The sequence below is a fragment of the Metopolophium dirhodum genome, chromosome 1, assembly GCF_019925205.1.
Source record: "Metopolophium dirhodum isolate CAU chromosome 1, ASM1992520v1, whole genome shotgun sequence".
NCBI classification, from domain to species: Eukaryota; Metazoa; Arthropoda; class Insecta; order Hemiptera; family Aphididae; genus Metopolophium; species Metopolophium dirhodum.
Genome location: NC_083560.1, coordinates 54946776 through 54958838, shown reverse-complemented (window position 1 = coordinate 54958838; position 12063 = coordinate 54946776). Strand labels below are relative to the sequence as shown.

At 31.2% G+C, this 12063-nt stretch overlaps 1 pseudogene; it reads right to left on the bottom strand.

Moving 5' to 3' along the window:
* Positions 1 to 2657: 2657 nt before the first annotated feature.
* Positions 2658 to 3715, bottom strand: LOC132940172 (zinc finger protein ZFP2-like; annotated as a pseudogene).
* Between the last annotated feature and the right edge of the window lie 8348 nt (positions 3716 to 12063).

Here is a 12063-nt window from a genome sequence, read left to right as displayed (position 1 = left end):
AAGTTTAATAATTAAAAAACTACTCACACAAATTTTGATTTTGATATGTCAAAATGTTCAGAAAAATAATCCGCTAAATAAATTACGGTAAAGAAAAATGGGGTGTGGGGTTTCTCATTTGAAAAAATAGAATTTTGAATAACAACAGAATGCTCCATAATTTGTAAAAAGAATTTCAAAATTTGAAAAAGTGGTCTTTGAGTATATTTAAAAATTCCAAAAATCAGAGTTTGAATAAATTAATCACTAAAGGTAAAAACGGGGGTGAGCACTGAGCAGTGAGTATGTTTGGTGAATCACTATGTATACAATAAAGGTAATAATATTGTTATTGTTTAATATACCATGCGACCGAGGCGAAGACGTTTTCGGTCGGACACGCTTCGTGGTCGATGAGACAAAATATTTGTCCACTCGAACACGCAATCACACCACCGGCCTCACAGCTTACCTCACCGCAGCCGCTGCACTGATGCCACGCGCCGCGGATTATGCAAATGTCGGTCCGAGGACGCGAAATTCACATTAATATTATAATACCCGTCGAACGGTTGCGCCGAGTAGAGACCGTAGTAGGTATGTACCAGGCCTGCGGTTTTATTGTGTTGGTCTGGATTGCTGGCTTTCGGGTTAAGAGGCACATTTATATATATATGAAGAGGAGGGCACCTACCTATAATCAATCGGGCGAGTGAGTGACATAGACGTTGTGCGCTGCAGTGACTAAGACGATCGTCTAATCAACAGCAGACCAATGCCTACGCATCTTTCGGCACTGCCACCTCCGCTGTGTGCCGCAACGAAGACCTTCGACCTTTAATGGACTTATGTGATTTACGCATCCTCCCACGCCGTGGACTAATTGAACCGTAATCGACTTAATCTCCTGGTCGTCCCACACACACACACACACACACACACATACACACATATTATTATACAATATTGGATGGTTTCTATCGTACCACGTCCGATTTGTGTACAGTTTTAACAATAATAATCGTGTGCGGGACACAATGATAATATTATTGTAATAGGTACCTATCCCACCTATCCGGAATTCACTTGCGGAGTAGCGGTACGCGCAATTATTCCTCTATAGGTACAACATCAGTGCACGAGTTTTCCCGATCCCGTAGTCCATTAAAATAACAACCAATGTAAAGGTATCGAAGGTAATTATTATTATTGTTGTTGGGATTACGTTTTATGTGTGTACCGCCGAATACGTGATTGACTGCGTAATACGTAATATAGGAATACTTTTTTAAGAACTGTACCTACAATAATACCTCTGTTCAATGCGCATACAGAGATCGTCTGGTCGGTCGGAAGAGAATACTATTATATTATTGGTTTTTAATGATTATTTACTACAAATCGAAAAGCGATATTTTTGTTGAAATAATTTGCGGCCTCATCAGCTGTAAAAACTATCCAAATCTTCCGACTATGTAAGTACCTGGAGCAGTTCCTAATTATTGCCTCCGTGAAGGTAGCCCTTACACTTTTTTAAAACAAGTTTTGCATAGTTTCATAATTTTGCAATAATTTACAAGTCCAATACTGGAATTTGCAAGTCAATAACCAAGGAGTGATTTAGGGATGGAACCGAGAAAGGGCCAACTTCACACAGCCCTTACTTGTTGTCCAAAACTTTCAAAACATGTGTCGAAACACTCGTTGTAATTAGGAAGAATTTGAAAATCCACTATCGAATTTGCAAGTGGAAACCCCCACTCCTATCTGTTAAAGGCTATAAATTATACGAATTCATTATAACTCATAATAGTATTGACCTTACACAATATAATACATTAATACAAGCTATAATCCGCAAGTACCTACTTTTAAAAAGCTTTCAAAAACTGTAAACCAAGATGCCACACGTCAGTTATATTTAACTGCTAGATAAAGGCATTTAACTGTCAGTTAAATTTAACAATTTAACAGAGAGTTAACAGGAACTTTTCTGTTTATCAGTTAATGGTTAAACATAATTATAGGATAAAGTGTTGGGTACCTCCTAAGTTGTTTATTACTTTTTCTACCAGTTAAACTTTTAACTGAAGGATTAAACATAAAATAAGAATATAATATAATACGAAATATCTCATTATAATAATATTCATATTATGAGCGTATTGTATAACTATGTTAAAAAATATATAAATTATAAGTAGGTACCTACATGTTTTAGATGCTGATCGTAGCGAATGGATGTATTGTACTTACACTGTGTACTTTTTTTCATTCTGTCATTCACATAATATTTCTTGAAGTATTATTGTAGCCTTTATCGAATAATGTATTTTTTTTTAAATTACTGACGATAAAAACTTTTTCACTTAGTAAATAAACTTAAAAAGTAACGCAGGGTCCTCATAATATTATGTTGCTTTAATAGCAGTTCAAAAATATTAAAGATAAATAGTCATTTTCATATATTTTTACCTATGCATCTAAAAACAAAATGTTGACAAAATTCATACAAATTCGAAAAATTTGGTGTGAAAATAACATTGATTTTTATAAGCGTATTACTTATTAATAATTATTATTATATTTTATTTCTTTTATTAGTACGCATAAACATAAATGATTATTTATAGCCAGTGAGTCCATCTATGACTCATAAAATTGTAACTTGGCCTGAACTACACGTCACATACATCGTACGTCAACGGTTTCTCACCCATGTGGGTCCGTCGATAACTCATCAATTTGTAACTTTGATTGAACAACACGTCGCATACATCGCACGCGAATGGTTTTTCGCCAGTATGGGTCCGTCGATGACTCGTCAACGTGCCACATTTACTGAACGACATGTCACATACATCGCACGTGAATGGTTTTTCACCAGTTTGGGTCCGTCGATGACTCGTCAACGTGCCACTTTTACTAAACGACATGTCGCACACATCGGACGTATACGGTTTTTCACCAGTGTGTGTGCGTTGATGTTTTGTCAAACTGCTGCTTTGAGTAAACGACATGTCACATACATCGCATGCGAATGGTTTTGCACCAGTGTGGGTCAGTCGATGCCTCGTAAATGCGCCACCAACTGCAAACGACATGTCACATACATCGCACGCGAATTGTTTTGCACCAGTGTGGGTCAGTCGATGTATCGTCAAATTGGTACTTTGCGTAAACGACATGTCACATACATTGCACGTGAATGGTTTTTCGCCAGTATGGGTCCGTCGATCACTCGTCAACGTGCCACTTTTACTAAACGACATGTCGCACACATCGCAAGTATACGGTTTTTCACCAGTGTGTGTGCGTTGATGTTTCGTCAAACTACTGCTTTGAGTAAACGACATGTCACATACATCGCATGCGAAAGGTTTTGCACCAGTGTGGGTCAGTTGATGCCTCGTAAATGCACCACTAACTGCAAATGACATGTTGTATACGTCACACGCGAATGGTTTTTCGCCAGTGTGTGTGCGTCGATGTATCGTCAAATCGCTACTTACTGAGAACGCCTTGTCACACACATCGCACGTACACGGTTTTACGGTTTTTCGCCAGTGTGGGTCCGTCGATGAATCGTCAATGCGCCACTTTTAACAAAAAACTTGTCACATATTTCGCAAGCGAATGGTTTCTCGCCGATGTGTATGCGTTGATGAACAGTCAAGTCAACTTTTCGATTGAACGACTTGTCACAGACAACGCATGGGTAAGGTTTCTTCTTCATGTGCATCTGATTGTGTGTCGTCAGGCTACTTGTACAAGTAATAAATGTATTACAAACATTACACAAGTACTGTTTCTTGACTGGACAACTAGTTAAATCATTCGTTTTAGAATTTTTAAGACCAAATCACTAAAATGCTGCTGACGTAAAGAGTATTTTAACGTATTCTTTTAAACCATGGGTATTATTGTATTATTAGTATTTTAAATATTTACAACAAACAATTTAATTGTGTTGTGGTTATAACTAGAAGTGTTGGTTTTTTGAACAATTACTGTCTTGGTTACTACACGTCATAAACTATTCTGTTTATAATCAATTAGAATTGATTGACTTTTACCAGAATTTTAGGCCAGATTTTATTGAACCTATTATCATAAAATCAAAATGTAAAATGAGAGATATATTTTTTTTATTAGTTCTTTTTCAACTTTAAATTGTCGTTAAAAATAACTTTTCGATAGATCAAATAACTGAAAATATAAACAAGGTTTCTGATAAGAAATATGTATTTATAACGTACAAAATTTAAAAAAATAATCAAATCGATTTTTTAATAGATATTTTATAAGTTCAAATTTGGATGAAATTAGATATTTTTAATTACACTAACAATTTTAGATATTTTGTTGTAACTTATATAGTACTATTTGCGCGTACTTGAATTCCCACCCACATTATTCTTTTGTTCTTCACCCCGTGTTTACACACATACCGGACATGGAGTCTACGTCAAGAATTGTTATCCACATATTATACCCCAACCGACATGTATACGCATATAACGCTTATCGGCTACGTTCTTGACTCTTGACGTGTTGTTTTTAATGAACTTAATGTTTAAATGTACATTACACAGTAGTTGTACACGCTTATGCCGCAATAACCTTAAACGACTAATCCGTTGAATAATAGATAAAGCGTCTCCGGCCTAAGTGGCGGGCGTACGCCACAAACATTAGCCGGTGACGTATATTGTACGAAAGTATATCCTAATCCTTTTACATTGTGTTAAAGCATTAAGTTAATAATAATGCAGAAATGGGTTACAGCGAAAAACTTGCGACGACTGTGTTGACGACAATACTATTATTATTATTATTATTATGTACGACATGATGTTACGGTATTATGTAGACAGTTGTAGACCGCCGCCGTCGACGTATTATATTATTTAAGTTTCGTTTATCACAGACACGCCGGGAGCGCTAATAATAATGTAACCGGCCAAAGAGATTTAATTAAATCTCAAAAAGTTATAAATCAACCGCACAAAGACAAAATGTAGTAAGTATTATAACTATAATAATATAATGGTTTGTTATAATATAGTTACTATAAGAGTGCTCGGGATAATTTTGCGATAAACGCTCTCACACAGCGAAAGCCTGCTTGCCAAAAAATGAAAACCAAAGAAATTTAGCAACTGTCAAAAAGGATTGCGCAGTCAAACAAACCTTAAAAAACATTTGAATGGAAAATCATATACGATTTATCTGTGATAATCTTAGTCTATGATTATTATGCATCACATCTTACTAGGATATCGGAGACATTTATGAAAAAAATTGACATATATCTGTATTTTGTTATATTAAACTGTTTCTGACTCCCCAAAAAGTAATTATTTTAGACGACTATACGCACCTACGTCTTGTTCTAGACTCAAGTAAATATTCTGTAATGGCGCTCATGGTCACGTCGTCACCAGATTGTCCATTTTACTACATAATATATACAATATGTGTATAGTATTTATGATAATATAATATATGTAGGTATATATTACACCAGATGATCCATTTAAGTGTCTACACTGTCTTATTATTAAATTTGAAGGATAAAGAATCTCATTTTTTTTCCATAAATTTTGTTTTGAAATGGCATAAAATTATAAATAAAAAAATATTTTTAAAAAAGTTGAAAATGTTCAAAATAATGAGTGTAGCCAATTAAATTGACCACCAGGTAGTGCGCCAACTATTAGACTATAAGTAGAGGTGAGTAATGTATTGGTTTTACAATAATGTGTGTGTGTCTTTTTAAGCCTGTGATCACATTTTGGACCAGAAGTTTATAATTAAATCTACAATTTAGACGCTTGTTAAAAAACAATTTTTTTTAAATATTTTAAATGTCCAACTGTTTTTAGTTTGTTTTGATTTAAGTAGATAATACAGTTTTATTCCTCGGTAAAAATGATTAGAAACGTATTTAACAAGATTTCGCAATAGTATTTTTTCTTACAGCAATCCAAAATAATATTGAATATTTATAAACAAAATTCCATTTATAAACGTTTAAAGTTCAAATTTTGACAAAATTGGATAGGAATTAAAAAAAAAATTAACGACTTTTCCTCAATATATTTTAGTTAAATATTATGTACTAATTTAAAAAAAAAACATATTAAGGAGAGCGAGTGACTTTTTGCTATTACGTTAAATTATTATTTTTTTTAAACAATGGAATATAAAAAATATTTACCGTAGAAATAGACGCTGATATCTGCCATTATTTTCGTATCCCCCATAATTTGTTTTTCATGTAGATACAATGATTTATTATTGAATCGATATTTTACGAATGTATACAGATTTTATTCAATGCTATACTCTACGAAGAAGTACACTCAAATCATGGTCGTAGTTTGTTTCAGGACTATTGAGGTCACTTCCCTCATAAAACACTCCTTCATTATTTGTCATAATATCGACAAATATTAATTAGAAATGTTATACAAATACACAATACTATATAGGTACCTATATGTATTATTCATAAAATATATAGTGTATTTAATTATTTCAATTTTAACATCGTCATAAAATATTTATATAAAACAATATTGATAGTTCAAAATGGTATAATATCATTATGTACTACTTGTAAAAGTTGTTTTGTTCGGTAGTAAGCATTTTTGGCATAGATCGTATTTATTTTAGTCTACTATAGCCCTCAATAATATTTGTATCAAGCGACGCCCATTGCTCGAAACCTAGTACAAATACAGCAGAAGCGAGTTCCCTGTACCTACCTATATATTATATTATTTTGTTTTTTGATGGTTCCATTAAACACCATTAAACATCCCAATTGATTTTAAGCTGATTGCACATCTTGCAAAAAGGTCACAATAAAATCAAATAAAAATTGTATTGAGTAAAATTGTCATAACATTAGGTTAGGTACACGATGTGTAATGTTTTAATACAGTTCAAATTAGGTATTGGCTCTACACGTCGGTTTCATCATTTTACCGAGCACTTAACATTATTTTGTTCTGATTCTGAACATTGTATTTTTTGGATTAACCGAGCTTGCTGATATTTTAAACAACGTCCGATACGTACCTCTCGCCTACCCTGAATCGAAATCATCAATAATTCAACAGTGTAATACAATATTATAATAAACAAACTCACCACAATAAATAATAATAATAACGTTGCTAAATTTAATTCGAAACTATGCAGAGACGATATCACTTATTTATGCCACTGTTCCTAGTCAGACGACTCAAATCCAGTAAATAACAACACCGGGTTTCACGCTCGTTTATAATTACATTCCCGAATTATGGTTTTAAAAATTAATCAAATCCGCTTTCCGTAAATCAAACACCGCGGGCTATTCGTAATAATAATAATTACACATAAAAAATAAATATATCTACACGTCCGCGTATACATAGGTCCTTGCCGGTAAATAACGTACCATATGGTAATTTTTTTTATCGCTTAATATTAATTTTGTAAGTCAATTTTCTGTTCTTAAAAAAAAAAAATGTTTGAAATTATTTTTAAGTCTTTAGTCTTTACACAGAATTATTTTTATAAAATGTGTTTATTTTTTTATTATTTTATAAATAATAACATTATACCTAATTATATGTAAATTATATATTTTCATTTCGAACTCCGAAGCAAAAATAACATTTTTTCTGAGGATTTCACCCGGCTTTTATTCTGGGTAAATATATTAAGGTTAGGTTAACTGCCGTGTATCTCACTCCAATCATCTAAAATTAAAATTTCATAATTTACAAGGAAATAAACGTTTCGTTCAATATTCTATTCGTATATGTATCAATATTCTCAGAAAAATATTTAATTATTCTGATCAAATTGAAAATGGATGTCATTTCAAAAATATAAAAACATGAATGTCTTAATGATAAAATAAAATCAGACAATTTACTCTGTAGGTTATTATTAGATTTCTTGTGTACCTCGTCACTGAGCAGGACACTATAATTAATGTGATAAATTTGAATTTTGTCAAAATGTTAACCCAGACGATTTTAAAAGTAAATAAACATAATATTTAATATTTCTAATTGTCTTAAAAAAGCGATACTATTTGGTATAATATATTTTTAAAACTTATCATACCTAAATATTTAAAAAAAAAAATTGTAAATGTCTATGATTATTGTTTTCTGAATTATATCAAAAATAACGAAATACATTTTTCCAAAATCCAGTGTTCTGTAAATATTTTTGTTACCACAGTTTTTTCTTAGTTTTTCCCAATTACTAAAAGAAAGTAGGTACTGAGAATTTCTTACTATGGACCCAATTAGGTCAAATTTTCTTTTTGAAAACATCCCCAATGTTGAAGATTGCAGCTAATTATCTACACCAAGACGTGATGACAGATAAAAAATATATATATAAACACACGCACACACACAAACACGCCTTATTGCAAAACCTGTATATCCTCGTTCTACTCAGAATCTAAAATTGTAAAAATATAATTTGTTTTCAAAAGATATTGATTATATTATCATTTATAATTACTTAAAATAATGTCATCAAAAAAATTTCCCTGTTTACCACCCCATATATAATCTTTCTACCGTGATAACTACTATGATTATTATTTGTTGCAATTACATTATTATACATTTTATTATGTATCGAACGGTCCGCAAAATCGTTCTCCTAATAATAACCTAATCGCTTTACGTGTTTAAACGTATTTTATTATAGTACGCGTAAAACTAGTTTGGTCGAAACGTTTGTCACTCTATATTTACCTATACCTAACTACCTACCTACAATAATTAATATTGCTTGTTTATTTATTTTTTTTTTTTTGGTTATTAGAACGCTAACAAATCTATATAATTGTGCAATTGTTTTACGCCAGGACACGGGCAACGAAACAAACCAATTATTTCAGAGCAAAACATTTCTTTAACACCGTAGTTTAATTGTTTTATCGTCATAATAGCGCGTAATTATTATTCCTCGTTAAGTTCGGAGTACCTATATTATTTAAAAAATATGTACTATTAGTACACACAATGAATCTTATTGTCAACACATCTAATTATTTAAATAATATTATACAGTTGGTATTTTTATTTTTTTTTTATGGTTATTATCAGGACAATTCATGAATCATGGATGGTTATTCTGCAATTATTGAATCCGGAATATTGCAACCGGTGCTGATGATGCTATAAAAAATTAATGACTTGTGTTCAAAAATTTCCGAATACAATTAAGTACCTTATACATATTTAATTTTATTGTTATATGGTTTTATCTAAAGTATATAATTTGGTGAAAGTTCTCATCTAATGGTTATGTTGTATTAGGCACCTCACATGTATTATAACTAGGGTTCTAAATTTGAAATATTTCACTTGAAATTTTTCAATTGAAATATTTCATAATTGAAAATTTCACTGTTCTTGAAATATTTCAATGAAATTATGAAAAATATTTTTCTTCTTTTAAACGTGTTCAATTATAGATGATTAGAAACAATAAATTGATTACACACTTAGAATTAAAGAAAAACATATTATATTTGTTGATTTATTATTTCATATTTGTATATTCTATACTTTATTGTGCTGAAAAATATTCCTGGCATTATTATGAGAATGAAAACAATTTTTTTACATGAGTTTTAAAATATTAATGTATATCAGCGATCCAAAAGATAATGGTTTGAAATAAAGTTGAAGTAAATTCCAACAATGAATGAAATAATAGTGTATTTTCAGTAATTATAAAGTGTATAAAAGTCGTATAATATGTGTGTATATGTGGCTGAGTGATGTGGAGGTGCTCTGCGCTCATTATTAAATACTTAGATCATATTATAGTTTGTTATAACTATTATAGATTTGTTAAGCAACTTATAAATATGTTACATATTTTCTTTGTTTCATACAATAAACCAACTTTTAAAAATATTCACTTAGAAGTTGACGACTATAAACTTTTAGATATAATAAACATTTTATTTTTATTTTTCATCAAAATGAAATATTTCATGAAATTTTAACTTTATTCAATATTTACGCAGGTGATCATAATTCTGATTTTTCTGTCAAAAGGTTAGAAAATAAATAACATTAACAAACAGTGATGTGATGTTCAGAGTTTGCTGCACCCGTCAGCCCTTTAATGGCATCATAATATTGTATCACGATATCATCGTAATTATCCTAAATCGAAAACAGATAATTTTTTATGAGTGTGTCGTGTATGTATATAAAATTGCTGAACTAGCGTGCTAAATAGGCCGCACCAATGCACCATCATGCATGTTTTGATTTACAGGCGTTGATAAAAGGAGTCTCAAAACGACGACTACAGTCGATAATTTCACTAATAACGTTCAATATAATATTATGACAAACGTTTTGTTCACCTCCTCTGTAAAGTTACCTATATTTTATGAACAACAGTTTTATAGTACGGCACCTAAAATAGTTCATAAAAACGAAACTATCATCAGTTTTTCTTTTACAAACTTAATATTTAAGAAAAATTGAGAAATTAAATTTTATTGTTTATTTTTTTGTAAAATATTTTTGCAGCTAAACACAAATTTAAACAAACTGTTTACTTTGGAAAGGTAAGTTTTTAAAGTAGAACATTTAAAAAAAAAAATCTCTACGGACTGCAACAATAAACTGAAAATAAAATAATGTAAGCAAGGATTTTAATTAATATTGACAATTTTCTTGCAAGCTAAGAGCTATTAGATCAAGCACTCAGTCATTTTAAAAATACGTTTGGTTATTTTGTCATATTTATATAATATGCGTTCAATTTGCTTGTATAATTATAATATTCAGTTTAGAAGTATCCGAATACATTTCAATCGAATTTTTTAAGATTTAAACATGAATTGTATTGCCTAAAATATAAACGTTGTGCTCGATAATGAAGTAAATATAAATATAATATAGTTTTAAGTAAAGTATGTGAAATGAAGCGTTCAATTTACTACCTACATGATTATATTAAAACTTAAAAAAAACATGACTCCATTTGTTCAAATTACTTTAAAATATAACGCTCAAGTATAATTTAGTATTATAATGTTTTATAACACTATAGTCGACGGTAAATCCAAAAACAAAGTTTGATTTTCAATGATTTATCTTACCATTGAAAAATTAGAGATTTGTGTTTTTTTTTTTGATTTTAATTCGTTAACATTCTAGTGGGTATAGTGGGTTCTCCGCGTCCCCGCGGTATCCATCACCACGAGTTTTTCTAGAGGTATAAAATGTTTAATTTCTTTCCTGGCAGCATATTATTATCTATTATTTTATGTCTTAATATATTTACAGGGATAATTCGTCATTACTGATATCGGAATTACCGTAATCATCGTATTTTCACCATAAATAACATTACATGTTTTTATTACCTAGGTATATTATTACGTCGGCGGCATAGACTTCAGTGATATCGTCATTGTTATTATCGTGGTCGTGGTCCGGTGGTGGTCGTCCCAACCGGTATGCGCCCGTGCAAGTCCTGTGTTATATTTAAAATCGTAAAGGAATCATTAAAAACAAAAATCAAAAATATATAAACGCATTATTATAACAATTTACTTGTACTTACAGAGGTACCCACGTGCAGGTGGCGTCACCACCCCGGGAGGTATCTTTGTTTTCGACACTGTCCAAGGTTCTCTCTGATTGGAACAGTATCAGACAGGTACCTGTGTAGTGTGTGTTATTGTGCAATGTAGACACACGATGTCTCTAACAGACGTACGCGTTGGTAAGACTCGGTGCAGACGTGTCTCACCATCGTTGTTGTGTGTTATTAGTTATTACTTATAATTGTATTCGGAGTAAAGATTTGATGGTAAGAATAACTAATACCATATTTATATCTATTGTAATAGGATGATCTGCAATGGGGGTAAGAAATATTTTGGTGCACACCACTATTTATGTCTGAAATAATTTGAGTGGGAGAGTTGAGAGGTGTTTGCTGTCAGATATAAAAACCTAGATTGCTATTAAAATTAAATAAGTAATGTAAGAATACTTGTTTGCATCCAGTAAATTATGC